The sequence below is a fragment of the Ovis aries genome, chromosome 3, assembly GCF_016772045.2.
Source record: "Ovis aries strain OAR_USU_Benz2616 breed Rambouillet chromosome 3, ARS-UI_Ramb_v3.0, whole genome shotgun sequence".
NCBI classification, from domain to species: domain Eukaryota; kingdom Metazoa; phylum Chordata; class Mammalia; order Artiodactyla; family Bovidae; genus Ovis; species Ovis aries.
In genome coordinates this window covers 140,825,653-140,853,090 of record NC_056056.1, presented here as the reverse complement: position 1 = coordinate 140,853,090, position 27,438 = coordinate 140,825,653, and the positions used below count along the sequence as shown (strand labels likewise).

The following is a 27,438-nucleotide window of genomic DNA, read 5'->3' as shown; positions in this document are numbered from 1 at the left end:
CCTCAAAATCAGAGTCCTGCGGAAGAGGCAGGTCACAGGATGGGAGGTGCTGGCAGTCCTCCCCCCTGTTTCAACAGGACTATAGCAGTTGCTCATTATGAGAGCTGTGTGGAAGGCATCCCAGGTTCTTAGGCCACTGGCTGTATGTCTATTTTCAAGTCTCTGATATTTGCAATGACGCATCCTTTAAGCATCTAGAAGCCAGTTTCTGGTCAAGTTAAAAATATCGGCAAGTGAATATAGATTCCAAATCCTACATGTGAGCAAATGAAATTTAACTGTGTCTTGTTAAAAGAGAAACATTTACCAAGGAGTGTTAGTTCAGTAATATAGGAAGGATTATTAATATGCTAACGATTCACCACATTCATAAGTCAAAGAAGTAATAAATCTCAATAAAAGCCAAAAGGATCTTTTGGCTAAAATGTGACAGCTATTCATAATTAAAGAAAAAATATCTCATTAAACTAAGGTTGTTGTTGTTCAGCAGTTAAGTCATGTCTGACTCTTGGCGACCCCATGGACTGCAGCACACCAGGCTTCCCTGTCCTTCACTGTCTCCTGGAGTTTCCTCAAACCCATGTCCATTGAGTTGGTGATGCCATCTAACCATCTCATCGTCTGCTGTGTCCTTCTCCTTTTGCCTTCAATCTTTCCCAGCACCAGGGTCTTTTCCAATGAGTAGACTCTTCCCATCAGGTTGCCAAAGTATTGGAGTTTCAGCTTCAGCATCAGTCCTTCCAAAGAATATTCAGGTTTGATTTCCAAATCCTACATGTGAGCAGATGAAATTTAACTGATGTTTCTTAACATTAATTAATGTTTCTTATTGAAAAAGTAACATTTACTGAGAAGGGTTAATTCAATAACATAGAAAGAATTACTAATATGTTAATGATTCATCACTTTTATAAATCAAGGGAGAAATACAATCTCAATAAAGCCAAAAAGGTATTTGCTAGAATGTGACAGCTATTCATAATTAAAGAAAGACTAGCTCATTAAGCTTAGGTAGAGGAAGCTTATTTTACCATGACAAAGAATTTTTATCTAAACTGGTATCATGTTTAACAATGAAACACTAAGAGAATTCGCAAAGTCAGAGTTAAGGCAAAGATGTTCTCTATTACTTTTTAAAGTACAAAAATGAAAATCTAAATGCTCAGCAATTGTGTAAAAAAATAATTTCTGATATGCATATAATATAGAATCATGCAGGTGGTATAGTCATGCTGTACATTATGTGTACATGTATGCATGAGATTCAGAGGCACATAATACAGTTGACCCTTGAACAATAAGAGCACTAGGGGTCTAACCTTACAGAGCTGAAAATCTGCATATAACTTTACCATCAGCCTTCCCATCCAAGGTTCTACATCTGCAGATTCAACCAACTGCAGATCATATAGTACTGTAGTATTTAACAAAAAACCCACATGTAAGTTGACCCACACAGTTCACCTCTGTGTTAAGGGTCAACTACATGCATAAATCTATACATACATAGGAATTGTATGTTTGTAAATACAAAATATATTTATTTATATAATGCTTTTGGTACACAATTAAATTCACACAAACTGTTAACAGTGATTCTTTTAGAAGAGTGGAATAGGTAGAATTGAAGAATTAGAATGGAAAGATGCTACATAAAGAGAGTCCTGTTTAAAGAGCAATTCTGTACATTATGAAATTTCCATTTAAAAACAAGAGTAGGTATCAGTTCAGTTCAGTTGTTCAGTTGTGTCGGACTCTTTGCGACCCCATGAATTGCAGCACGCCAGGCCTCCCTGTCCATCACCAACTCCCAGAGTTCACCCAAACTCACGTCCATCGAGTCAGTGATGCCATCCAGCCATCTCATCCTCTGTCGTCCCCTTCTCCTCCTGCCCCCAATCCCTCCCAGCCTCAGAGTCTTTTCCAGTGAGGCAACTCTTCGCATGAGGTGGCCAAAGTACTGGAGTTTCAGCTTTAGCATCATTCCTTCCAAAGAACACCCAGGACTGATCTCCTTTAGTATGGACTGGTTGGATCTCCTTGCAGTCCAAAGGACTCTCAAGAGTCTTCTCCAACACCACAGTTCAAAAGCATCAATTCTTTGGCTCTCAGCTTTCTTTATAGTCCAACTCTCACATGCATACATGACTACTGGAAAAACCATAGCCTTGACTAGATGGACCTTTGTTGACAAAGTAATATCTCTGCTTTTGAATATACTATCTAGATTGGTCATAACTTTCCTTCCAAGGAGTAAGCATCTTTTAATTTCATGGCTGCAGTCACCATCTGCAGTGATTTTGGAACCCCAAAAAATAAAGTCTGACACTGTTTCCACTGTTTCTGCATCTATTTCCCATGGAGTAATGGGACCAGATGCCATGATCTTCGTTTTCTGAATGTTGAGGTTTCAGCCAACTTTTTCACTCTCCTCTTTCACTTCCATCAAGAGGCCTTTTAGTTCCTCTTCACTTTCTGCCATAAGGGTATAAGACATATTAATACATCAAAAAGTAATCTAAATGATATACCCCTAAATTTTGATTTTCATTGTTATTTTTTATGAATAATTTTCCCCTTTGTTCTTTGGTCATGTTTTCCAAGTTCTATTAATCACACATTCATTTTGTAATTAAGGAAAAGACTAAAGAAAACAATGTTTTCTTTACATTGTTTACATTTCTTTACATTGTTACAATGTTTCTTTCTAAACAACGGCAATGTTTACTTTGTAGATCACACCAAACTATTGCAGAGTTCATAGGGGAAGCTGCTTATCATAATCTAGTTTCTAGAAGGGTCATGATGCCTCCTAACTCTATCACAGTCTTATAAAACAATTGGGAAGGCTAAATGCTTCCATTTTATTACAGGGCCAGCTCTCTTTTGGTCTTTTCTCTGAGGTTCAAAACCTTGGAATCAATCTTTATTCCTTTCCCTCTTTTCCATCTGGAGTTATTCATGAAATTCTCTCAATAATCCCTCCTTCATTTCACACATCTCCTTTCCATTCTGATCCCATATCCTCTACTGGTCTAGGGCTTAATTACCTCACATCTGGACCACTGAGACATCTCAGGGGGTCTCCTTGCCTGCCAATATTGTCCCTCTATAGTTCACATCTCCTGTCTTGCCCTCATGTCATTCACTGCCTTTGTGCACCCTTTACAGTATCCGAGTACTCTAGTCCTTGTTTCTCTAACCTTCCCACCTCCCACATTCCTCCTTCCATGTCTATGCTCTTGACATTTCTCCTTGCAATAAATAGTGCCTAAGTTTCATGCTTTCTTCCTAATTAATCCCGCCCCCATCATGGTCTCTGCTTCCTCCTCGTCCCTGTGTATTTCCAGTCCTTCATTTGTACACATTTCTTAAGCATGGACTATATACCAGACAGTGAACTAGACAGGGAGTGCTGACTAGTTTTCTACATTAGTGACTAGACCTCAAAGGTTATGAATCTCAAGTTCATAACATTTTGTGCTTCAATATTTTACCATATTCTCCAATAGCAACAGAGTTCTCTAGGTGCCCTACACCACTCTGCTTCCCTCTGACTCAAATCTCAAGATACCTTTATTGCACTCAACAATTAATGGCAACCCACTCCAGTGCTCTTGCCTAGAAAATTCCATGGATGGAGGAGCCTGGTGGGCTACAGTCCATGGGGTTGCAAAGAGTCGGACATGACTGAGCGAATTCACTATTCACTTCATATATTCTAGGCTTTATACTATATTCTAGGAATTTAAAGGTGAATAAGACCTGTTTTGTACTCACCAAGAGCTTCAGTTTAATGGGGAAGGTGGACAGGAAATTGAATATAGCAATGAGTAAAAGGTACGCTAACAGAAATGTACAGAAGAACAAAAGAGAGTGTTTAATTCTACCTGGGAGGAGCAAGGAAAGCTCTCATATGAAATAATACTTGGGCTGAAAGCAGATAGAAAAGATGAGAAGAGTATTCCAAACATTAAGAATAGTATTGTGAAGTATTTAACGCAAAGTATTAAATAGCACAGCTTGTCGGGAAACCATAAGTATTTCCGTATGACTGGAGCGCATGAGACTAGGGAGCTGGGTTGGGGCCAGATCTTATTTTGACTTGTTTTGCACTTGAGAGAGTGAGTAAACAGTAAAGAATTTTAAGCTACGAAGTAACATGATTAGGTTCGTGTTTTGAAAAGTACCTCTGGTGGCTATATGGAAAATAGTTGAGGAGGGGTGAGTGACGGGCTAAACAAAAAGTCACAGGAGGTTGTTATAGTCCAGGAAATTAATGAAAACCAAGCAAGAAATGAAGAAGAAGAGTGGGGATGAAGATGGTGAAGAGGAAATGGTTTGGAGAAATATCAAAGAGGTGACATCAACGGGACTTACCAAATTTTGGTTTTTAAAGGATAAATAAGAGAGAAGGTTAAACAATGACTTCTGAGTTTCTCATTTAGGTTATATAGATCTCAAGCAGAAAATATGGTAGGCATTGATGTTTTATAGGAGGAAGGTATATATGAGTAGCTTGGTAGGCCTTGAGGTTGAAGGTCTTGGGAGCTGTTGGATATATGTCTTAAATGCAAGATTTTGTTTGGGTTAGAAGTACACATTTAGAAGTGAGAGTATCAATATTGGTCATAAGCATGCACGTGTGTGTACATGCTCAGTCACTCAGCTGTGTCTGACTCTTTGTGGCCCCAAGGACTGGGGCCCGCCAGGCTCCCCTGTCCATAGAATTTTCCAGGCAAGAATACTGGAGTGGGTTGCCATTTCTTCCTCCAGGGGATCTTCCTGACCCAGATACCAAAACTTCATCCTCTGCATCTCCTAGATTATCAAGCAGAATCTTACCAGTGAGCTACCTGGGAAGCCCTCCATAATCATGACAATCCAGAGAAATGCATGTGATGCAAGAGGTGCTAAAGGCAGAGCTCCCAGGAAAACAAACCGTCAAGGGCCCAGAGTACAGGGAGCCAGGAATGGATCCGGGAAGAAACGGTCAGAGAAATAGGAGGACAAACCAGATAAGCTATTGTATGAGTTTCCTATTGCTGCTGTAACAGATAATTACAACTTTAGTAGCTTAAAGCAATGCAGATTTATTACCTTACAGTTCTATAGGTTTAGAAGTCCAAGACACACCTCACTGGTCCAAAGTCCAGGTGTGTTCAGAGTAGCTTTCCTATTTGAAGACTCTGGGGTAGAATGAACTTCCTTGCCCTTTGCATCTTCTGGAGGCCACCTGGATTCCTGGGCATTTCTCTTGTCCTCAAAGCCACCAACAGTGGGTCTAGTAAGTCTCAGATCATATCACTCTGATCTTGCTTCTGCTGTCACACCTCTTTCTTTTGACTCTTTTATTCTGCCTCCTTCCACGTTTGTTTGTTTTTTGTTATTGTTGTTGTTCTTTTTTTGGCCACACCATGCAGCTTATTGAATCATAAGCTGGACAAATTAGTCAATCTTTTTTTCTCCCTGTGTCTATCTACAAAATGGAAATAACAAACCTATATCATAGGATAGATATGGGCTTAAATGGGCTAGTATTTATAAAGTACATAAAACTGTGCTGGCTTAAAATTTTTTAAAAAAGAAATTAGAGATATTAAATAAGTCAAGGACTTAAAACTGGCTATTGGATTTGTTAATTAGGCAATTAGTGGTCTTCACCATTACAGTGCAGGGATATGATGGTTGTAGTCTAATTATGGTAAGGTAAAGGCAAGATAAAGATAAAGGTGACTCTTGGAAAAGACCCAGATGCTGGCAAAGATTGAAGGTGAAAGGAGAATGGGGTGGGAGACGATGAGATGGTTAGATAACATTACCAATTCAGTGGACATCAATTTGAGCAAATTCTGGGAGTTATCAGAGGGCAGAGGAGCCTGGCATGCTGCAGTCCTTGGGGTTGAAAAGAGTTAGACACTACTTAGCAACCAAAAAACAACAGCAACAAATTTCAGTATCACTCATTCTGTGACTGAACAACTAACAAAGGTAAGAAACTGGAGAACTCAAGTAAATACAATGTTTTTGAAAAGCTGTTTAGGAACAGAAGGAGAAAGAGGGCAAGAGCAGGCTTAGCTAGAGGCAGGTGGGAAGTTACAGGAAATCTGATTACAATTTCATGCTACGGGGAAGCGAATGTGGATAGAAAGGCTGAATATATGAGAACAGGAATACAGGAATAGTTGATGTAATAAAATCCCAGAGGAGGTGAAATAGATGTGATCAACAGTTCAGATATAGGAGTTCACTTTGAACAGAAGAAACAATTAATTCTCTGAGTCTAGAGGGAAAGCTAGGAGGGTGAATCCCAGGAATTAAATGTAGTTCCTTTCCTTGTTGCTGCCTATCAGTAGGAATTACTCACAACCCTCCACCTGAGGCTATGACACCAGCATTCTCATTCAGCATTCAATATCAGTGGGGGTTACCTCCTTCCACAGGAAGTTTCTATTGAGTGTTCAAGTTTAGAATTAGCCAATGAAAACCTCCTCATTTTTTTTCCAGGGTTGTTAATTTTGTAAACAATACCTGGCCCTTTCAAAAGATGCAGCTGACCAAGGTATGTATGTTACACTGCCCCTCCCCACATTTTTCTGTTTTTCTGATTAAAAAATAAAGGCAGAGAAAATCAATCCAATTAGGTATAGGTTCATGTTAACAAAACAAGCCTTCTTTATTTACTTTTAACTTTCCATCACAGAAATTTTCAAATCAACACTAAAGAAAATAATAAACTCCCAATACCCATCATTTCAATAATTACAACCTATAGCCAGTTTTGTTTCATCTATAACCACTTCTCATCACACCTCCACTCCTAGTATTTTAGAGCAAATAATCTTCCTTAAAAAATAAAACCACTACAATATTGTAAAGTAATTAGCCTCCAATTAAATACATTTTTAAAATAAAATAAAAATTGCTATGTTACCAAAAAAATAAAAGAAAATAAAAGTTTTAAACTTAGTGATTATACACTTTACATATCTGTTTTTCTTTCATCACCTCACCAAGACACTAGATACAGTAGGGAACCACTTTATACAAAGATTTAGTAGCAAAATAAAAGTATTAACAAAGTCTCATTTTAGATGTTAATTTGAGAATTGTTTTTAAAATACCAAGACTTGTGCAATTATTAAAAATTGCATAATTTCAGAATTGGTAAGCAAGTAAATATTTTTCAAGTTTTTTGTCACCACAGCTGCTCAAACAGAAATGCCTATCTATCCTTTATGAACATCCCGTTTGTATAGTTTGGAATGGAATAATTGATGATTATTTTTCAGGTTAACACTTGCCATTATTCTAATGTAAAATTGTTTTTAATAGCCTGAAAACATGTGCCCAAAATGGTGCTTGAAAACTCTCTCCCATATTAATAACTTTGGAAGAAGTTAAATGTGATAAATTGCTCTGAAGAAGTCAAGTTCCACAACAGCCAGTATTGTTTGTTTAGAACAGGGCTCACTGCAAAATATTAGAAATAATGCTGAGACACTGTCATGCAGTGGCCCTTAAATGCAGCAATACATTTTTAACCTTTAAAACCATCTAGTATCTGGGCAAGGATAATGGAGAAAAAATACTGGTGACTCAGCTGCAAGATCAATATCACTGTAATAGATTTACAGGCTCTGAAATAGTATTCTAGCCCACAGCACCTCCACCACCATTCATTTTATATTTATTCCTATTGGGATATTATACCAGATCTTCAAGAATATAATACTTGCATAAAATGCAACTGTTCTGCTGTTGAAATTAATGTAGATTACTGAATGTACAGTGGACAACACTATTTTTACAGACCTTCGAGATAGAAGAAGAAAAGGAAAAGATTTAAGACTGTTTTTAATTTTGTTTTTCAAAATAGCTTTTACCAACTACATTTGCCAGTCCTTGAAGCTAAATGTAACGCTCTGACTTAGTTTTGGCCAGTGGGATGTACATGAAAGTGCTAAGCGGCAGTTTACAAGACTCTTTCTGCAGAGGGTGAAAGTGAAGTCGCTCAGTTGTGTCCGACTGTTCGCTACCCCGTGGACTGTAGCCCACCAGGCTTCTCCGTTCATGGGATTCTCCAGGCAAGAGTACAGGAGTGGGTTGCCATTTCCTTCTCCAGGGGATCTTCCAAACCCAGGGATCGAACCTGGGTCTCCCGCATTGTAGGCAGACGCTTTAACCTCTGAGCCACCGAGGTTTACCCGCTGTAGAGGATAGCTGGAGTCTTCTAAGCAAATGGTGTTGGGAAAACTAGATATCTATATGCAAAAGAATGAAATTGGACCCTACCTAACACATTTACAAAAGCTAATCCAATATGGATCAAAGACCTAAATATAACAGCAAAATTATAAAACTCTTCCAAGAAAACACAGAAGGAAAGCTTCATAACATTGGATTTGGTAATAATTCGCCACATAAAAGTGCAAGCAACAAAATAAGAAACAAATAAATCAGTTTATATCAAAATGTAATACTTTTATGCATCAAATGATACTATCAACAGAGGGAAAAAGCAACCTGTGGAATGGGAAAAAATATTTGCAAATTATGTATCTGAAAAGGGGTTCATGCCCAAAATATATCAAGAATTCTTGCAACTAGTAAACAACAAGAAGAAAACAATCCAATTGAAAAAATGGACAAAGGAGTTAAGTAGACATCTCCAAAGAAGAGATACAAATGACCAATAAGTATGTGAAAAGATACTCAACATCAGGAATCTTTAGAGAGATGATAGAGAAAAACCACATGAGATATCACTTCATGTGCATTACAGTGGATATTATCAAAACACCTGAAAATAACAAATGTTGGTGAGGATGCAGAGAAATTATAACCCTTGTGCTCTACTGGTAGGAATGCAAAATGGTAAGACTGCTATAGAAAACAGGATGACAATTTCTCAAAAAGTTAAAAACAGAGTTACCAATTCCACTTATGGACACATACTTAAAAGAATTAAAAGAAAGGACTCCAAGAGATATTTGGACATCTATGTTTCTTAGCAGCATTCTTGACAATAGCCAAAAAGTGGAAGCAACACAAGTTGGATAAATGGATATACAAAATGTAGTACTTTATTCAGCCTTAAAAAGGAAGGAAATTCTCACACATGCTACAACATGGATGAACCTAGAACACATTATGTTAAATGAAAAATTCCAATCACAAAAAGACAACTACTGTGCGATTCCACTCATACATGGGACACAGCATAGTCAAATTCATAGAGACAGAAAGTAGGATGGTGGTTTCCCGGCACTGGGGAGAGGAGAGACTGAGGAGTTATTCTTCAGTGGGTACAGAGCCAAGTGAACATGCTGGTAATAGCAAACACCCTTTTCCAACAGAAGAGATGACTCTACACATGTACATCACCAGATGGTTAATAGCAAAATCGGATTGATCATCTTCTTTGTAGCTGAGATGGAGAACTTCTATATGTACTCAGTGAAAACAGGACCTGGAGCTGTCTGTGGCTCAGATCATGAGCTTTATTGAAAAATTCAATAGGGGAGAAGAAAGTAGGTGAAACCACTAGGCAGTTCTGGTATGAGTTAAATCAAATCCCTTATGACGAGTATAGAATGGAGGTGATGGATAGATTTAAGGAAATAGATCTGGAACACAGAGTGTCTGAAGAACTATGGATGATACTTCACAATGTTGTACAGGAGGCAGTGAGAAAAATGATCTCGAAGAAAAAGAAATGCAAGAAGGCAAAGCGACTGTCTGAGGAGGCTTTACAAATAGCTGAGGAAAGAAGAAAAGCAAAAGGCAAGGGAAAAAGGGAAAGATATACCCAACTGAATGCAGAGTTCCAGAGAATAGCAAGGGGAGATAAGAAGGACGTTTTAAATGAACAGTGCAAAGAAATAGAGGAAAACAATAGAAATACTAGAGATCTGAAGAAAATTGGAGATATCAAGTGAACATTTCATGCAGGCATCGGCATGATAAAGGGCAAAAACAGTAAGGACCTAAGAGAAGCAGAAGAGATCAGCAGGAGAGGTGGCAAAAATACACAGAACAGTACAAAAAAGGTCTTAATGACCTGGATAACCATGATGGTGTGGTCACTTACCTAGAGCCAGACATGCTGGAGTGTGAAGTCAACTGGGCCTTAGGAAGCATAACTACAAACAAAGCTAGTGGAGGTGATGGAATTCCAGCTGTGCTATTTCAAATCCTGAAAGATGATGCTGTTAAAGTGCTATGTGTCAGCAAATTTGGGAAATTTAGCAGTGGCCACAGGACTGGAAAAGGTCAGCTTTCATTCCAGTCCAAAAGAAGGGCAATGCCAAAGAATGTTCAAATTACTGCACAGCTGTGCTCATTTCACACGCTAGCAAGTAGTAGCAGAGTGCTCAGTCATATCTGACTCTTTGCAACCCTATGGACTATAGCCCACCAGACTCCTCTCTTTGTGGAATTTTCCAGGCAAGCATATTGGAGTGGGTTGCCATTTTCTTCTCCAGGGGATCTTCTTGACCCAGGGATTGAACCCGTGTCTCCTGCATCTCCTGCATTGGCAGGTGAGTTCTTTACCACTGCCCCTCCTTAGAACAAGGTTATGCTCAAAATCCTTAAAGCTAGGCTTCAGCAGTATGTCAGCCAAGAACTTCCAGATGTATATACTGGGCTTAGAAAAGGCAGAGAAACCAGAGATCAAATTGCCAACATTTGTTGGGTCATGGAGAGAGCAAAGGAATTCCAGAGAAACATCTACTTCTTCATCATTGACTATGCAAAAGCCTTTGACTGTGTAGATCGCAACAAACTGTGGAAAATTTTTGAAGAGATGGGAATACCAGACCACCTTACCTGCCTGCTGAGAAACCTGTACACAGATCAAGATGCAACAGTTAGAGCCAGATATAGAACAGTTGACTCATTCAAAATTGGGAGAGGAGTAGTCAAGGCTATATATTGTCACCTTGCTTATTTACCTTATACGCAGAGTACACCAAGTGAAATGCTGGGCTGGATGAATTCCAAGCTGGAATCAAGATTGTCAGAAGAAATATAAACAATCTCCAACAGCAGATGATACCACGCGAATGGCAATGTGAAAAGGAACTAAAGAGCCTCTTGATGAGGGTAAAAGAGGGGAGTGAAAAAGCTGACTTGAAACTCAACATTAAAAAAACGAAGATCATGGCATCCAGTCTCATCACTTCGTGGCTAATAGAAGGGGGGAAAGTGGAAGCAGTCACAGATTTTCTTTTCTTGGGCTCCAAAATCACTGTGGATGGTGACTGCAGCCATGAAATTAGAAGACGCTTGCTCCTTGGAAGGAAGTGTTGTGTGTGTTAGTCTTTCAGGGGTGTCCAACTCTGTGACCCCATGGACTGTAGCTTGCCAGGCTCCTCTGTCCATGGAATTCTCCAGGCAAGAATACTGGAATGAGTAGCCCTTCCCTTCTGCAGGGGATCTTCCTGACCCAGGGATCAAACCTGTATCTTCTGCATTGTTGGCAAATTCTTTACCATCTGAGCCACCAGGGAGCTATGACAACCTATACAGCATTTTAAAAAGCAGAGACATCACTTTGCCAGTAAAGGTCCATATAGTCAAAGCTATGGGTTTTCCAGTAGTCATGTACGGATGTGAGAGTTGGACTATGGCCAAGAAGGCTGAGTGCCACAAAATTGATGCTTTCAAACTGTGGTTCTGGAAAAGACTCTTGAGAGTTCCTTGGACTGCAAGGAGATCAAACTAGTCAATCCTAAAGGAAATCAACCCTGAATATTTATTGGAAGGACTGATGATGAAGCTGAAGCTCCAATACTTTGGCCACCTGATGAAAAGAGCTAACTCAATGGAAAAGACTCTGATGGTGGGAAAGATTGAAGGCAAAAGGAGAAGGGGGTGGCAGAGGATGAGATTGTTAGACTGCATCACCTACTCAATGGACATGAATTTGAGCAAACTCTGGGAGATAGTGAAGGACAGAGGAGCCTGGCTTGCTACGATCCATGGGTTCACAAAGAGTTGGACATGACTTAGAGATTAAACAACAGCAAGTTTCTGTTTGGGAAGATGGAAAAGTTATCTGGATATAGACTGTAATGATAAGTCCACAACAATATGAATGTACTTAATGCCACTACCAAACTAACCATACACTTAAAAAGGTTAAGATGGTAAATTTTATGTGTATTTTACTACACACATTAATAAATGTAGTTGATGTCTCCCTTGCCCTCTTTCTTTGTTCCTGTCTCTTTCCTGCTTTCCTGGAATGCAGATGTGATGCCTGGAACTGGAGCAGTCTTCTTGGACTTCACATGTTGTGCTTTGCACCACTTAAAGGTACCATTTAGGCTTCCCCAGTGGCTCAGCAGGTAAAGAATCAACCTGCACTGCAGGAGTCACAGGAAATGCAGGTTTGATCCCTGGGTGGGAAAAATCCCCTGGAGGAGGGCATGGCATCCCACTCTAGTATTCTTGCCTGGAGAATCCCATGGACAGAGGAGCTTAGCGGGCTATAGTCCATAGGGTCAAAAAGAGTCCGATATGACTGAAGCGACTTAGCACCCACGCATGCGCAACAGTACTATTTATACACTTTTACACGAGAGAAATATTCTTATTTAACTTATTTGATTGCTATTACTTGTAAACAAACCTAATCCTAATTGATACAATGGATTATATGTCTATATATCTTATGACACCAGTATTCATAGGCAATAACTTTCAGAGTTCAGCGGAATATGGACTGTTACAATAAAGTGAATAAATTCCAAATGTATGTCTAATTCTGAACATCAGACCATCTGGCAGGATAAAAAGGCAATATGATAGTACAAAAATCCCATTTTTCAATTTATTTAGGAAATCACGTTATAGTGACAAACATTGTCAAACTATGAAATGGTTCATAATGGATAATGAAAACAATTTTTCTGCAAATATTATGCAATTGTTAAAAAGAACAAAGCAGGTATATGTAGAAGCAAAAGTTAGAATCAAAAAGTTATATTGCTTTCCATTTGTGTAGGAAAAAAACTGACCTGTGTGCTTACATATGTAGGAAAGAGACATAATTATAGCTAATATATGTAAACACACACACTACATGCTAGCCTTCATCCTAAAATCTGTGCCTAGATTATATCTACACATTGTCTAAACATGCCTGTGAGGTGTGGAACTTTATTTTTCCTGTTTTGCAATTGAGGAAATTGAGGCACAGACAAGCAACCTTCCTTGTCGAAGGTCACACAAATAGTAAATGTCAGAGCCAGAATATTAAGCATGTCTCTGCCTCTTCTGAAGGTTGATGGTAATGGGGAACTGTAGTGAAGGTAATGATTATACTCTTCTATTCAGTTTGACTTTTTTATTATGACTATATATTACATTTTTAATAAATACTTGGTGATGGGAAGAAAAATGCTAAAGAAATATAAGGTAATAAAACCATGGTTATCCCCCAGAGAGTTAAATTGAGCTGAATTCAGAAAACATATTTAGGATATCAACAGAGAAAAAAAGAAGTAATAAATAGAAACTTCTAAAGTATATTATATGTCAAAAGTCAGGATGATATCTCTTAATACATTTAGTCAAGCAGATAGTATTGTGTAATGCAACATCTGTTAAATAATACTTGGACACTGAACACAGCCAGCCACTATAAAAACAAACAATATTTAATAACTTGCCTAGAAGACACAAAATAATAAAAAGGAAAAATTAGATTAATGATGTGGAATTAAAATATCAGATTAAATAAATATATGCACAATGCACCATGGTACCACATGCTGTTGTAAGAACTGTGTCTACCCGACTGCAGGGGATTGCAGCAGACTCTAGTGCTCCGGCCTTTTGTTGTGTTCTAGCCAACTTTTACTCTCAGTGTCTGAAACTGCCTTTGGGGACTCCATTCCTCCACTCCCCACCTCACCTCAGAACCACAGAAAGCACCAGCCCTTGCTTCCAGCAGGCCAAGGTGCCAAGGAATCAACACTCCCACACCCATCCTAACAGCCCTCATCCAATAACTCATCTTAGCAGTTGGTATATAAATTCTACAGATTCCTTCCCCTGCAGCTGGGGCAATTCTGAGGAATGTTCTGAACTCTTTCCCGGAGTTTTTCCATGGAATTAAGCTTCAGCCACCCACTGGAGTAGCTGGCTACATAATGTACCCTTTATTAGCTATCTTCCTTTTTCCTGGTATCACTTCCCCACCTTCCTGCCCTATTGTTTTTTTCACTTTCCAAATAAACTCTCACTCTGAAATCCTTGTCTGAGGGTCTACTTTCAGGAGAACTCAAGTTATGACAGGAGGCTTCATTCATATTGCAGTCTCTATGAATAGCAGCCCCTGGAAATGTCCATGGCTCAACCTGTGAAACCATCCAAGGCAGCTCTGTAAATATATTAACATCTCATTTCCACAGCAACGGGAACAAGAAAGAAGATGAAAAGATGCCATGCTTTAGTTCTGAGGGCTTCCTTAGTGGCTCAGCTGGTAAAGAATCCGCCTGCAATATGGGAGGCCTGAGGCCTCAGGTTCGATTCCTGAATTGGGAAGATCCCCTGGAGAATGGAATGGCTACTCACTCCAGTATTCTGGCCTGGAAAATTCCATGGACTGTATAGTCCTTGGGGTCACAAAGAGTCAGACATAACTGAATGACTTTCACTTCATAAATGCAAGTCACTGTTTTGAACCGAAAGTTTTAAAAGAATAAGGAATTATAATAAATAAGGAAAAAGAATCCACTAGAAACTCAGGGGGAACACAGTATGATAGGTCACATTTAATAGAGTAAATCTTGCCCCACCCATTTTAACATTTTGTATCAAGTGCAGTATTTATTGAGAACCTATTTATATCTATGCACCTGGCACTATAACATGGATATTTAACTTGCCCAAATTCTTGAGTTCATCTATGGAATGAGGACAGAAAGAAACAAACAAAAAGCACTTAAACAGTTAAATCCTATGTGAATCTTAACTTTGCCAAAACCATTTTGTTCATCAGAGAGAAAGGTGAGTGATGGAGCATCACAGTGGCCTGCCCTATATATGTCACCATAAAAAATACAGAAATCTCTGAGACTCAGATGTCATAGTAAGGACTCTGATGTTTTAATTGTTTAAAAGAATTGCTCCAAATATAGTAAATAAAGTCAATCAATAATTAAGTTTAAAAGAAGCATATTGGAGACGTGTAAAGCAAGTAAAAAGGGAAAGACCTCTATCAGAGACCTGTTGATTTAGGTATTTAACAAATAAGTGAGTACCTACTCCACATGCAGTATTGGCAGGTATGGCTCACAATATGTGGAGAATATAAAACACAGTACCATATGTTCCCTATCTTAAAAATAACTCCAAATTCATGCTATTTTTCTTAGGAATAATACAATCGTAGAGCCTCTTTCTTAGAAATTATGCAAGCCAGATTAGCATGCCAAATTCTTACTTTTAAGAGAAATCAGTTGCTAACAGATACGCCTCATGTGCCTAGAAAATTTAATGTGCAAGTCAAATAAAATACTGTATTTATGTGTATTTTTAGGTCTTCATATATTAAAAAGAAAAAAAAGAATTGCATTTCATCAAATACATTTTGTATATTGGTGTGCATCTCCCCCTTTTAACCCACAGATCTAATGTGATGACCTACTTCATACTTACATCAGTGATGAGGATGAAAGTCGAAGTCAAGTTCATGTTATTAGTTTGTGATATTGGGCTATTAAATGGCCATTTTCAGTGACTTACCTCCACTTCTCCTGAGTCTGTGAAAAAGAAGGAGAGAACTTGCTACATGGCAGCAGATTTTGGGGCTGTGTAGTAGCGTATGCAAATGGTGATTGCAGCCATGAAATTAAAAGACGCTTACTCCTTGGAAGGAAAGTTATGACCAACCTAGATAGCATATTGAAAAGCAGAAACAGTACTTTGCCAACAAAGGTCAGTCTAGTCAAGGCTATGGTTTTCCAGTAGTCATGCATGGATGTGAGAGTTGGACGGTGAAGAAAGGTGAGCGCCGAAGAATTGATGCTTTTGAACTGTGGTGTTGGAGAAGACTCTTGAGAGTCCCTTGGACTGCAAGGAGATCCAACCAGTCCATCCTAAAGGAGATCAGTCCTGGGTGTTCATTGGAAGGACTGATGTTGAAGCTGAAACTCCAGTACTTTGGCCACCTGATGCGAAGAACTGACTCATTGGAAAAGACCCTGATGCTGGGAAAGATTGAGGGCAGGAGGAGAAGGGGACGACAGAGGATGAGATGGTTGGATGGTATCACCTACTCAATGCACATGGGTTTGGGTGGATTCCAGGAGTTGGTGATGGACAGGGAGGCCTGGCGTGCTGTGGTTCATGGGGTCACAAAGAGTCGGACACGACTGAGTGACTGAACTGAACTGAACTGAACTGAGGTAGCGTATGTGCTCTGGCAAGATAGCGAGTCATAGCTATGATGGAATAGTCATAACGGAATCCATCAATTGCCAAGCCAATGGTAAGAAAAGAGCCAGAAATGCAATTAAAAGATCATGATGAAGATGAATATGTAGAGTGTGTTATAACACGTTCTAAGTTTGTGTGTGTGTACATGTGTTAACTTCATACTTCTATGTTCATCTTTATTGCATTTTAAGTTAATTTTTATTAAAATGGTGTGTATCAGCTCTTTTTGAGTGTCTTGGGGTGGCCTTATTTTGGTGTGTTTTATACAAAATGCTACTTTTGTACAAAATGCTACTTTTAAACTATTCAACGAGGCAAGGCACATAATTCAGTTCAGTTCAGTTCAGTCACTCAGTCGTGTCCGACTCTTTGCGACCCCATGGATTGCAGCACGCTAGGCTTCCCTGTACATCACCAACTCTGGAGCTTTCTCAGACTCATGTCCATCCAGTCGGTGATGCCATCCAACCATCTCATCCTCTGTGATAATAATGTTATAAATAATGTATAAATAATGTTATAAGGCACATAATATAAACTCCAAAAATTAATGTTTATTGAACATTTACTTGAGTTTGTATGTAAAGCTCTATGCATTAAAATTCTGTTTAAACTAAAATTTGACACTACTGTGAATTTATACTGTAAGTAGACCTAAATAATATATGTATAAATTTAATATGCATATAAGAAAACATATTCAACAATTATATAAAGGCCTGGAAGGGAAAAATGGAAACTATACTATTGTGATCTTTTCAATTATTCTCAGAGGAATAATAAGAAATAATCCTACTGATATTACGCCAAATCTAAAAAATCCTAATTTTGGAAAACCTCTACTTGGCATTGACCTTTTAAAGTCAAGAAGGATATTTATGATAAAACCCAAAATATACCTGAAATGTATCCTATTAAGATGAAGAAAGCAAGGATTAAAATGGTCTTGTAGGACACACCAACCTAAAGTTCTGGCTCACATTTTATTAACAGCTACACAAACTAGGAATTAATCTTACACGTTAAGCACACACACACACACACACACACACACACACACACACACACACACACACAGGCTTTAGGAAAGTAAGATGTTTGTTCCCCAAAGTTCTTACTAGCCAAGTGAAAAAATATGACACTACCTTTGTCAACATAGAAGAGGAAGAAGATAGCTCCTTGCCACTATCATATCCTTAAATAAAAGAACCTGAATTGATCAACAGTGTTGGGTTTGAGTCCAGGCTGCCAGGATGGACATCTAGTTTCACGTGATGGGAATAAAATACTTACCCATCTCTTAGTTCAACTTTCTCATCTGTATAGCAGGGATAATTTCCGTACCTCCTTCATAGGGCTGTTGTGATGGTTAAATGAGATTACTGTAAAGTCCTCAATACAGTGCCCAGCACATAGTAAGTGTGCAATAAATATGAGCTTTAGTTACAATGTTTGTTTTACAGAAAGGCAGATTTGATGGAGCAATAAACCCATCACTTTGATGTAGAAAAAGAGTTTGTTAGAGAAATACCCATGTCCTAAACAGAGTCAGTGGTGACAGAGCTTTCAGTCACAGTTTTCAACTTTATTATTTTATGTCTTGCTAATCCCTTCAACCAAAACTTAAAGAGGAAGAGAAAAGTAAGGCAAAGCTAAGTCAGTAGTAAAACCAGTACTGTGCATACTTCATCCTCTCCTTACAACTACACCACGTAGGGAAAGGCAAAGAACTGTGTACAGTTTTTAGGCAATCCCTCTCTCATCAATTGTATTCTGATACAGCTTCCCTGGGGGCTCAGACAGTAAAGAATCTTGTCTGCAATACCTTGATAAGGAAGATCCCTGGAATAGGAAATGGCAACTCCTTCCAGTATTCTTGCCTGGAGAATTCCATGGACAGAGGACCCTGGGAGGCTACAGTCCATGGAGTTTTGAAGAGTCAGACATAGCTGAGTGACCTACACCACTACTACTACTTACTCTTAGTAGTCCATAAACTTTGAGGTGGAGTAAGTAGGGGTAGACTCTAATGTGAATCAAATCAAAAGGATCCAGAGGCTTCCCTGGTGGCTCAGTGGTAAAGCCACCTGACAATGCAGGATCCCTGATCTAGAAGATCCCATATGCCGAGCAGCAAATAAGCCTGTGTGCCACAACTATTGAGCCCGTGCTATAGAGCCCAGGAGCCGCAACTACTGAGCCCTCATACCCCAGAACCCATCTTCCACAACAAGAACAGCCACAGCAATGAGAAGCCCACACACTGCAGCTAGAGACTAGCTCCCGCTCGATGCAACTAGAGAAAAGCCAGCGCAGCGATGAAGAAAATAAATACACAAATAAGTAAAACCATTTCTAAAAGCCCATTATGGATTTTCTCTCCAGAAAAGTCCACATGAAGTATGTACCAAAATGTTCACATCAGTTCAGGTCAGTTCAGTCGCTCAGTCATGTCCAACCGTTTGCGACCCCATGAACCACAGCACACCAGGCCTCCCTGTCCATCACCAACTCCTGGAGTCCACCCAAACCCATGTGCATTGAGTAGGTGATGCCATCCAACCATCTCATTCTCTGTTGTCCCCTTCTCCTCCTGTCCTCAATCTTTCCCAGCATCAGGGTCTTTTCCAATGAGTCAGTTCTTCGCATCAGGTGGCCAAAGTATTGGAGTTTCAGCTTCAACATCAGTCCTTCCAATGAACACCCAGGACTGATCTCCTTTAGGATGGACTGGTTGGATCTCCTTGCAGTCCAAGGGACTCTCAAGAGTCTTCTCCAACACTACAGGTCAAAAGCATCAATTCTTCGGCACATACAGTTAATTTTATTGCACTGAATGTTGATTTTCCTTATATAACAAACATTTAAAAAATCTTTACTAAGATTTAGGTCTTCCTTGTTTTTCACACAAGAATTAGCAATTTAATCATGGAGAAAACAAAAAGCTAGCTTTAGTTCTGCTCAAAAGAAAATTTCATTGAGAAGGTTGTCTTTGTTTTGGCCATGAAGTTGACACTGAGGGGTGGTCTTTGCTGCAGCAACACACATGTTATCCAGAACGTCTGAAACAATTTTCAAGATTATCAGGGGAAGCAATCGTCAAAGAGTTTTATAGTGTCTCTTGGTTTTTGTGGATTATTACCTATGGAAAAAATGATAACACTTTATTATATCCCCTACCTGTCTACCCCCACTTCATTTGTGAAAGCACTTCCTCCATCACTGGACAGTTCACATGGTGATATCTCTTAAATATCCTCTCTCACAATCTTAAACTACATTAAAAACTTTACCTTAGTAATTTACTAAAGAATACATGAATGGGCTTTTCTCTCTTGTATTGTTCTTAGAATGGGCTTTGTCCCCCTATCCCCACACCCGAATAGTAGCAAAAGTAAAATGTTTGTTTGAAATGCAATGAAGCTCTTCAAGCCTGTTCTTAGGGAAAGTATACCAATTTTCTGCGTAGTTGAGAAGAGTGTCAAATACTCACACTTCTCGACAAGGTTCTTTTAAGGGGCTCCCTGGCTTTCCTAGCTATAGGCAAAACTTAGAGCAGGTTTTGATGACGAAGTACCATGAGGGAGACTTGTTGATACATGGAGCTTCTTTCTTCATCAAATTTCACAGACATTCTAGAGTGAAGCATTCTAGCCTTTGTACCTGAATGGGTTAGTGGTGTCCCAGCACATTACCCTTCTATCCATGAAACAACGGGATTGGGGCAGTCTCCTCCATGAGCAACCATCGGTTCCATTGTACCATACAGAGATTCTATTTTCTGCGTGTGCCAACGACATAATGGGAAAAGGTTGAGAAGTATGGTTAAAGTTTTGCTTGACAAAAAGGTTTTTGCCATTTCAAAGATATTGATTGCTTTTAAAGTGTCCAAAAGAGGTTCTTAAAATAGATGTGTTTTTGTTTTTTGAATGACATGGAAACCAGAAGTTGCTGCCCTCAGACCTGTCAGTACTAGTTTCGTTCAGTGGCATACTAAAGGAAACTGCAGTAGCTGAAAATTCCTCCATGACTTGCTTCAAAATAGCAGAAGAAATGCCATCTATTTCAGAATGGATGACATCATTTGACAGAGATTTTACTTCAATTTTCTTCCTCAGCCTCAAATCACAAACTAATGTTACCATTTCCAGGGCATTTGACTTCAAATTTTCTGCAATTGTGTGGCTTCCTTTGTTTCAAATTCTCTTGATCCCTCGGGGAAAGTCTCTTTTGTTCAGGATAGAATCCAACTTTGATAGAGTACAAGTCTTTCCCCACTCGCTTCAGCTTCTCTCTTTAAAAAACAGGCATACTTCTTCACTTTGTTCTGTTTTGTGTGGGCTTGATAAGAGCACTTTCAAACACTAACATGCTAAATTTTGATGCTTAGCTAATTAGGAAATAGTGGACATCGTCATTTTGATTTAAGAGGGGAAAGCAGAGTCATAAAAGTAATGATGAATTGTCCAAAGCTATGGTTAATGACAAATATACCTCAAGCACCTCTGTTCTTAATAATGTGTTTGATGTTACAGTGTTTTCTGCCTTCTTTGCCAGGCCTTAATTTAGAGACTAGCCTGCCTATATTTCAAATTAAGAATATCTTTATGAAATGAGATGGTATGTTGTTGTTGAGCTGTTCAGTCACCAAGATATGTCCCACTCTTTTGTGACCCCATGGACTGTGGTCCACCAGGCTCTCCTCTGTCTATCGGATTTCCCAGGCAAGAATACCGGCTTGGGTTGCCATTTCCTTCTCCAGGGGATCTTCCCGACCCTGGGATTAAACACGTCTCCTGCGCTGGCAGGCAGATTCATTACCACTGAGTTACCAGGAAAGCACATATTAGTTTCTATTTACTATCAAAATGGTTTTTAAAAAATGTTCCAACTACATTGAGATATAATTGACAAATGGGACTTCCTTGGTGGCTCAGAGGGTAAAGACTCTGCCTGCAATGCAGGAGACCAGGTTCGATCCCTGGGTTGGGAAGATCCCCTGGAGAAGTGGATAGCACCCACTCTGGTATTCTCGCCTGGGAAATCCAATAGACAGAAGAACCTAGCAGGCTGTGGTCCATGGGGGTACAAAAAGTCAGACTTGACTGAACAACTAACACTATATATTTAGACCTATAACGACATAAACACTGTGCAGTAATCATCACAATCAAACTTATTAATCAAACACAGTAACATCATTTCACAGTGTTATTTCTTTTTTTTAATTTTGCAGCAAGACACTTAAGATCTACCTATTTAGCAAATTTCAAGTATACAGTACAGTATGGATAACTATAGTCACATTGCTCTTCATTATATCTCCAAAATTTGTTCATCTTGTATAACATTTTAAAACCCTTGACCAACATCTCCCTATTTCCCCCTCCCAGGTTATGCTCCCAGGTAATTACCCTTCTACTCTCTGCCTCTAAGAGTTTGACTATTTTAGATTCCACACAGATGGCAGATCATGCAGTATTTGTATCTTTGCGTCTGGCTTACTTCAGTTAGCATCAGGTCCTGTAGAGTGATCCATGTAACAGCAAATGGCCGGATTTTCCTTTTGTTTTTTAAAGCTGAAAAATATTCCATTGTGCAGTATGTGTGTGTGTGTATGTATACACACATATACGTCACATTTTCTCTTTCCCTCCAGCCTTATTGAAATATAATTGACATACAGCACTGTACAACTTTAAGATACAGAGTATAATGACTTGGCATATATATAGTGTGAAATGACTGACACAATGAGTTTAGTCAACATCCATCACCTCATATAGTTCCCTCCACAACAAAAAAGTGGTTTTTTTCCCTTGTGATGAGAGCTTTCAGGATTTACTCTCTAGCAACTTTCAAACACACCATACATCATACATACCATAACATGCTATACATCAGTGTAAACTACAGTTATCATATTACGCATTACTCAGTACTTACGCATTTTATAACTGGCAGTTTGTACCTTTTGACCACCTTCATCCAATTCCCCATGCCCCACCTCCCTCAATACTGTTCAAGGTAAACATAATATTTGATTCCACAGATCCTGAATTTAGAGGGCTCAAAGGAATTGACTTTTGCTAGCATCTTGTCAAGGACCCCAAGTAATAGCCACAAAGTGGGCCAGGGTCTGGAATTTGAAAGAGTATCCACTTCATTTCTTGAACATTGCTGCTCTACACTTATGTTTTGTTTCTGTTTTCTATTTTTCAGTGTCTGCTTGATAAATTCCTGCGCCTCTTACTGTTGCTACTAGAGAATTGAAAGTTTAACCTAGAATCTTCATTGATAACTTTAGGGAAAACCTCGGTCCAATGATATAATATCAAATGCACTGTGCAGGCAACCTGTCACCATTAAAATATCTCCAAGCATCACATCCAAATTGAAGAGTAATGTTACCTAAGGGATACAAAGTTTTCTTTGTGTATTTCCTCCTGGCCACTAAGATGTGCACATAACTTCAACAGTAAAAACCAGAAGCACATTTTTGGATTCTTTCTCACATTTTACAATCCCTTGAAAAAAGGTATCCAGAAGAAAACTCTAGAAAGTGCCTACTTTAAGTTCCAGCTTAGTAAGCAAGATAGTTTCTGCTACTACAAAGAATTATCTAACCATATTCATAGATGTCTCTGGACTATGAGCCCAGCCAGAACAGAGCAGACAGTAGACGTTTAAAACAGGTTCAGTAATAGGCACCGTGCTATGCTGTCTTGACCACACTCCAGTCCAGCAGTGGGACCCAAGCCTGCTCAAGCTCCAGGGAGGGGATGGGATAGCAGCCCAAGTGAACGAATGTGATAGATTGGCAGTATCAGTTCAGTTCAGTTTAGTCACTCAGTCGTGTCCGACTCTTTGCGACCCCATGAATCGCCGCACACCAGGCCTCCCTGTCCATTACCAACACCCAGAGTCTACCCAAACTCATGTCCATCAAGTCAGGGGTGCCATCCAGCCATCTCATCCTCTGTCATCCCCTTCTCCTTCTGCCCCCAATCCTTCCCAGCATTAGGGTCTTTTCCAATGAGTTAACTCTTCGCATGAGGTGGCCAAAGTATTGGAGCTTCAGCTTCACCATCAGTTCTTCCAATGAACACCCAGGGCTGATCTCCTTTAGGATGGAATGGCTGGATCTTCTTGCAGTCCAATAGACTCTCAAGAGTCCTTCTCCAACACCACAGTTCAAAAGCATCTATTCTTCAGCACTCAGCTTTCTTCACAGTCCAACTCTCACATCCATACATGACCACAGGAAAACCATAGCCTTGACTAGACGGACCTTTGTTGCCAAAGTAATGTCTCTGCTTTTAAATATGCTATCTAGGTTGGTCATAACTTTCCTTCCAAGGAGTAAGTGTCTTTTAACTTCATGGCTGCAGTCACCATCCACAGTGATTTTGGAGCCCCCAAAAATAAAGTGTGCCACTGTTACCACTGTTTCCCCATCTATTTGCCATGAAGTGATGGGACCAGATGCCATGATCTTAGTTTTCTGAATGTTGAGCTTTAAGCCAACTTTTTCACTCTCTTCTTTCACTTTCATCAAGAGGCTTTTTAGTTCTTGTTTGCTTTCTGCCATAAGGGTGGTGTCATCTGTATATCTGAGGTTATTGAGATTTCTCCCGGCAATCTTGATTCCAGCTTGTGTTTCTTCCAGCCCAGCATTTCTCATGATGTACTCTACATATAAGTTAAATAAGCAGGGTGACAATATACAACCTTACTCCTTTTCCTATTTGGAACTGGTCTGTTGTTCCATGTCCAGTTCTAACTGTTGCTTCCTGACCTGTATACAGGTTTCTCAATAGACAGATCAGATGGTCTGGTATTCCCATCTCTTTATATTTGTGGTATAAGATGGTAGAATAGAAGGACATGTGCTCTATTCTGCAAGAATTCCAAAACTACAACTCGCTGCTGAACAACGGTCAACTGGAGAATGTTGCTGCTGCTGTTTCTAAGTTGCTTCAACTGTGTCCGACTCCATGCGACCCCACAGATGGCAGCCCACCAGGCTCCCCCGTCCCTGGGATTCTCCAGGCAAGAACGCTGGAGTGGGTTGCCATTTCCTTCTCCAGGAGAATGTTGGATCCCAACAAAAAAGATATCCCACATCCATGGAGAAAGGAGAAGCCCCAGCAAGATGGTAGGAGGGGCGATATCACATTTAGAATCAAACCCCTTACCCACCAGAGACACTCAGGTGGCTCAAACAAATCTTGTGCACACAAGGACCCAGATACCCCACAGAGACTGAGCCAGAACTGTGTTTGAGTGTCTCCTGCAAAGGTACAGGTTAGCAGTGGCCTGCAGCAGGGGCTCTGGGTGCAGCAGACCTGGGTATGGCATAAGCCCTCTTGGAGGAGGTCACCATTAACCCCACCATAGAGCTGTCACAGGACTGGAAAAGGTCAGTTTTCATTCCAATTCCAAAGAAAGGCAATGCCAAAGAATGCTCAAACTACCGCACAATTGCACTCATCTCACATGCTAGTAGGTAATGCTCAAAATTCTCCAAGCCAGGCTTCAGCAATACATGAACCGTGAACTTCCTGATGTTCAAGCTGGTTTTAGAAAAGGCAGAGGAACCAGAGATCAAATTGCCAACATCCGCTGGATCATCGAAAAAGCAAGAGAGTTCCAGAAAAACATCTACTTCTGCTTTATTGACTATGCCAAAGCCTTTGACTGTGTGGATCACAACAAACTGGGAAAATTCTGAAAGAGATGGGAATACCCGACCACCTGACCTGCCACTTGAGAAATCTGCATGCAGGTCAGGAAGCAACAGTTAGAACTGGACATGGAACAACAGACTGGTTCCAAATAGGAAAAGGAGTACGTCAAGGCTGTATATTGTCACCCTGCTTATTTAACTTCTATGCAGAGTACATCATGAGAAACACTGGACTGGAAGAAACACAAGCTGGAATGAAGATTGCTGGGAGAAATCTCAATAACCTCAGATATGCAGATGACACCACCCTTATGGCAGATAGTAAAGAGGAGCTAAAAAGCCTCTTGATGAAAGTGAAAGAGGAGAGCGAAAAAGTTGGCCTAAAGCTCAACATTCAGAAAATGAAGACCATGGTATCTGTTCCCATCACTTCATGGCAAATAGATGGGAAAACAGTGCAAACTTTCGGTGTCAGACTTTATTTTTATGGGCTTCAGAATCACTGCAGATGGTGACTGCAGCCATGAAATTAAAAGACGCTTACTCCTCGGAAGAAAAGTTATGACCAACCTGGATAGCATATTCAAAAGCAGAGACATTACTTTGCCGACTAAGGTCTGTCTAGTCAAGGCTATGGTTTTTCCTGTGGTCATGTATGGATGTGAGAGTTGGACTGTGAAGAAGGCTGAGCGCTGAAGAATTGATGCTTTTGAACTGTGGTGCTGGAGAAGACTCTTGAGAGTCCCTTGGACTGCATGGAGATCCAACCAGTCCATTCTGAAGGAGATAAGCCCTGGGATTTTGGAAGGAATGATGCTAAAGCTGAAACTCCAGTACTTTGGACACCTCCTGAGAAGAGTTGACTCATTGGAAAAAACTCTGATGCTGGGAGGGATTGGGGGCAGGAGGAAAAGGGGACGACAGAGGATGAGATGGCTGGATGGCATCACTGACTTGATGGACGTGAGTCTGAGAGAACTCCAGGAGATGGTGATGAACAGGGAGGCCTGGCGTGCTGCAGTTCATGGGGTTGCAAAGAGTTGGACATGACTGAGCCACGGAACTGAACTGAACTGAAAGCTCAACATTCAGAAAACAAAGATCATGGCATCCAGTCCCATCACTTCATGGGAAATAGATGGGGAAACAGTGGAAATAGTGTCAGACTTTAATTTTTTTGGGTCCCTAAATCACTGCAGATGGTAATTGCAGCCATGAAAATAACAGACACTTACTCCTTGGAAGAAAAGTTATGACCAACCTAGATAGTATATTCAAAAGCAGAGACATTACTTTGCCGACTAAGGTCCATCTAGTCAATGGCACCCCACTCCAGTACTCTTGCCTGGAAAATCCCTTGGAAGGGGAACCTTGGTAGGCTGCAGTCCATAGGGTTGTGAACAGTCAGACACGACTGAGTGACTTCACTTTCACTTTTCACTTTCATGCATTGGAGAAGGAAATGGCAATCCACTCCAGTGTTCTTGCCTGGAGAATCCCAGGGACGGGGGAGCCTGGTGGGCTGCCGTCTATGGGGTCACACAGAGTCGGACACGACTGAAGTGACTTAGCAGCAGCAGCAGCAGTCAAGGCTATGGTTTTTCCAGTTGTCATGCATGGATGTGAGAGTTGGACTGTGAAGAAGGCAAAGTGCCAAAGAGTTGATGCTTTTGAACTGTGGTGTTGGAGAAGACTCTTGAGAGTCCCTTGGACTGCAAGGAGATCCAACCAGTCCATTCTAAAGGAAATTAGCCCTGGGATTTCTTTGGAAGGAATGATGCTAAAGCTGAAACTCCAGTACTTTGACCACCTCATGCGAAGAGTTGACTCATTGGAAAAGACTCTGATGCTGGGATGGATTGGGGGCAGGAGGAGAAGGGGATGACAGAGGATGAGATGGCTGGATGGCATCACGGACTCAATGGACATGAGTCTGAGTGACCTCCAGGAGTTGGTGATGGACTGCTGCGATTCATGGGGTCAGAAAGAGTCAGACATGATTGAGTGACTGAACTGAACTGAACTGAGAGCTGCCAGAACTTATACAGGACTGGGGAAACAGACTCTTGGAGGGCACACAGAACCTTGTGTGCACCAGGACCCAGCAGAAAAGAGTAGTGACAAGAGACTGCCCCGTGAGTGTCCAGAAGTCTCCAGCAGAGGTGTGGTTTGATGGTGGCTTGTTGCAGAGTCAGGGGCACTGACTGCAGCAATTCATGCATGTGACGTTTTGAAGGAGGTCGCCATTATCTTCATTACCTCCCCCATAGTTTGGCCTCAGGTCAAGCAATAGG

At 40.2% G+C, this 27,438-nt stretch overlaps 1 long non-coding RNA gene across 1 annotated transcript in view; it reads right to left on the bottom strand.

Annotated features, from left to right (window-relative positions):
- Window positions 1–27,438, bottom strand: part of LOC132659441 (uncharacterized) — a 31,455-nt gene extending 4,017 nt beyond the window's left edge. The window contains exon 1 of the long non-coding RNA XR_009599918.1: window positions 1–27,438. This is a non-coding gene — a long non-coding RNA (uncharacterized LOC132659441).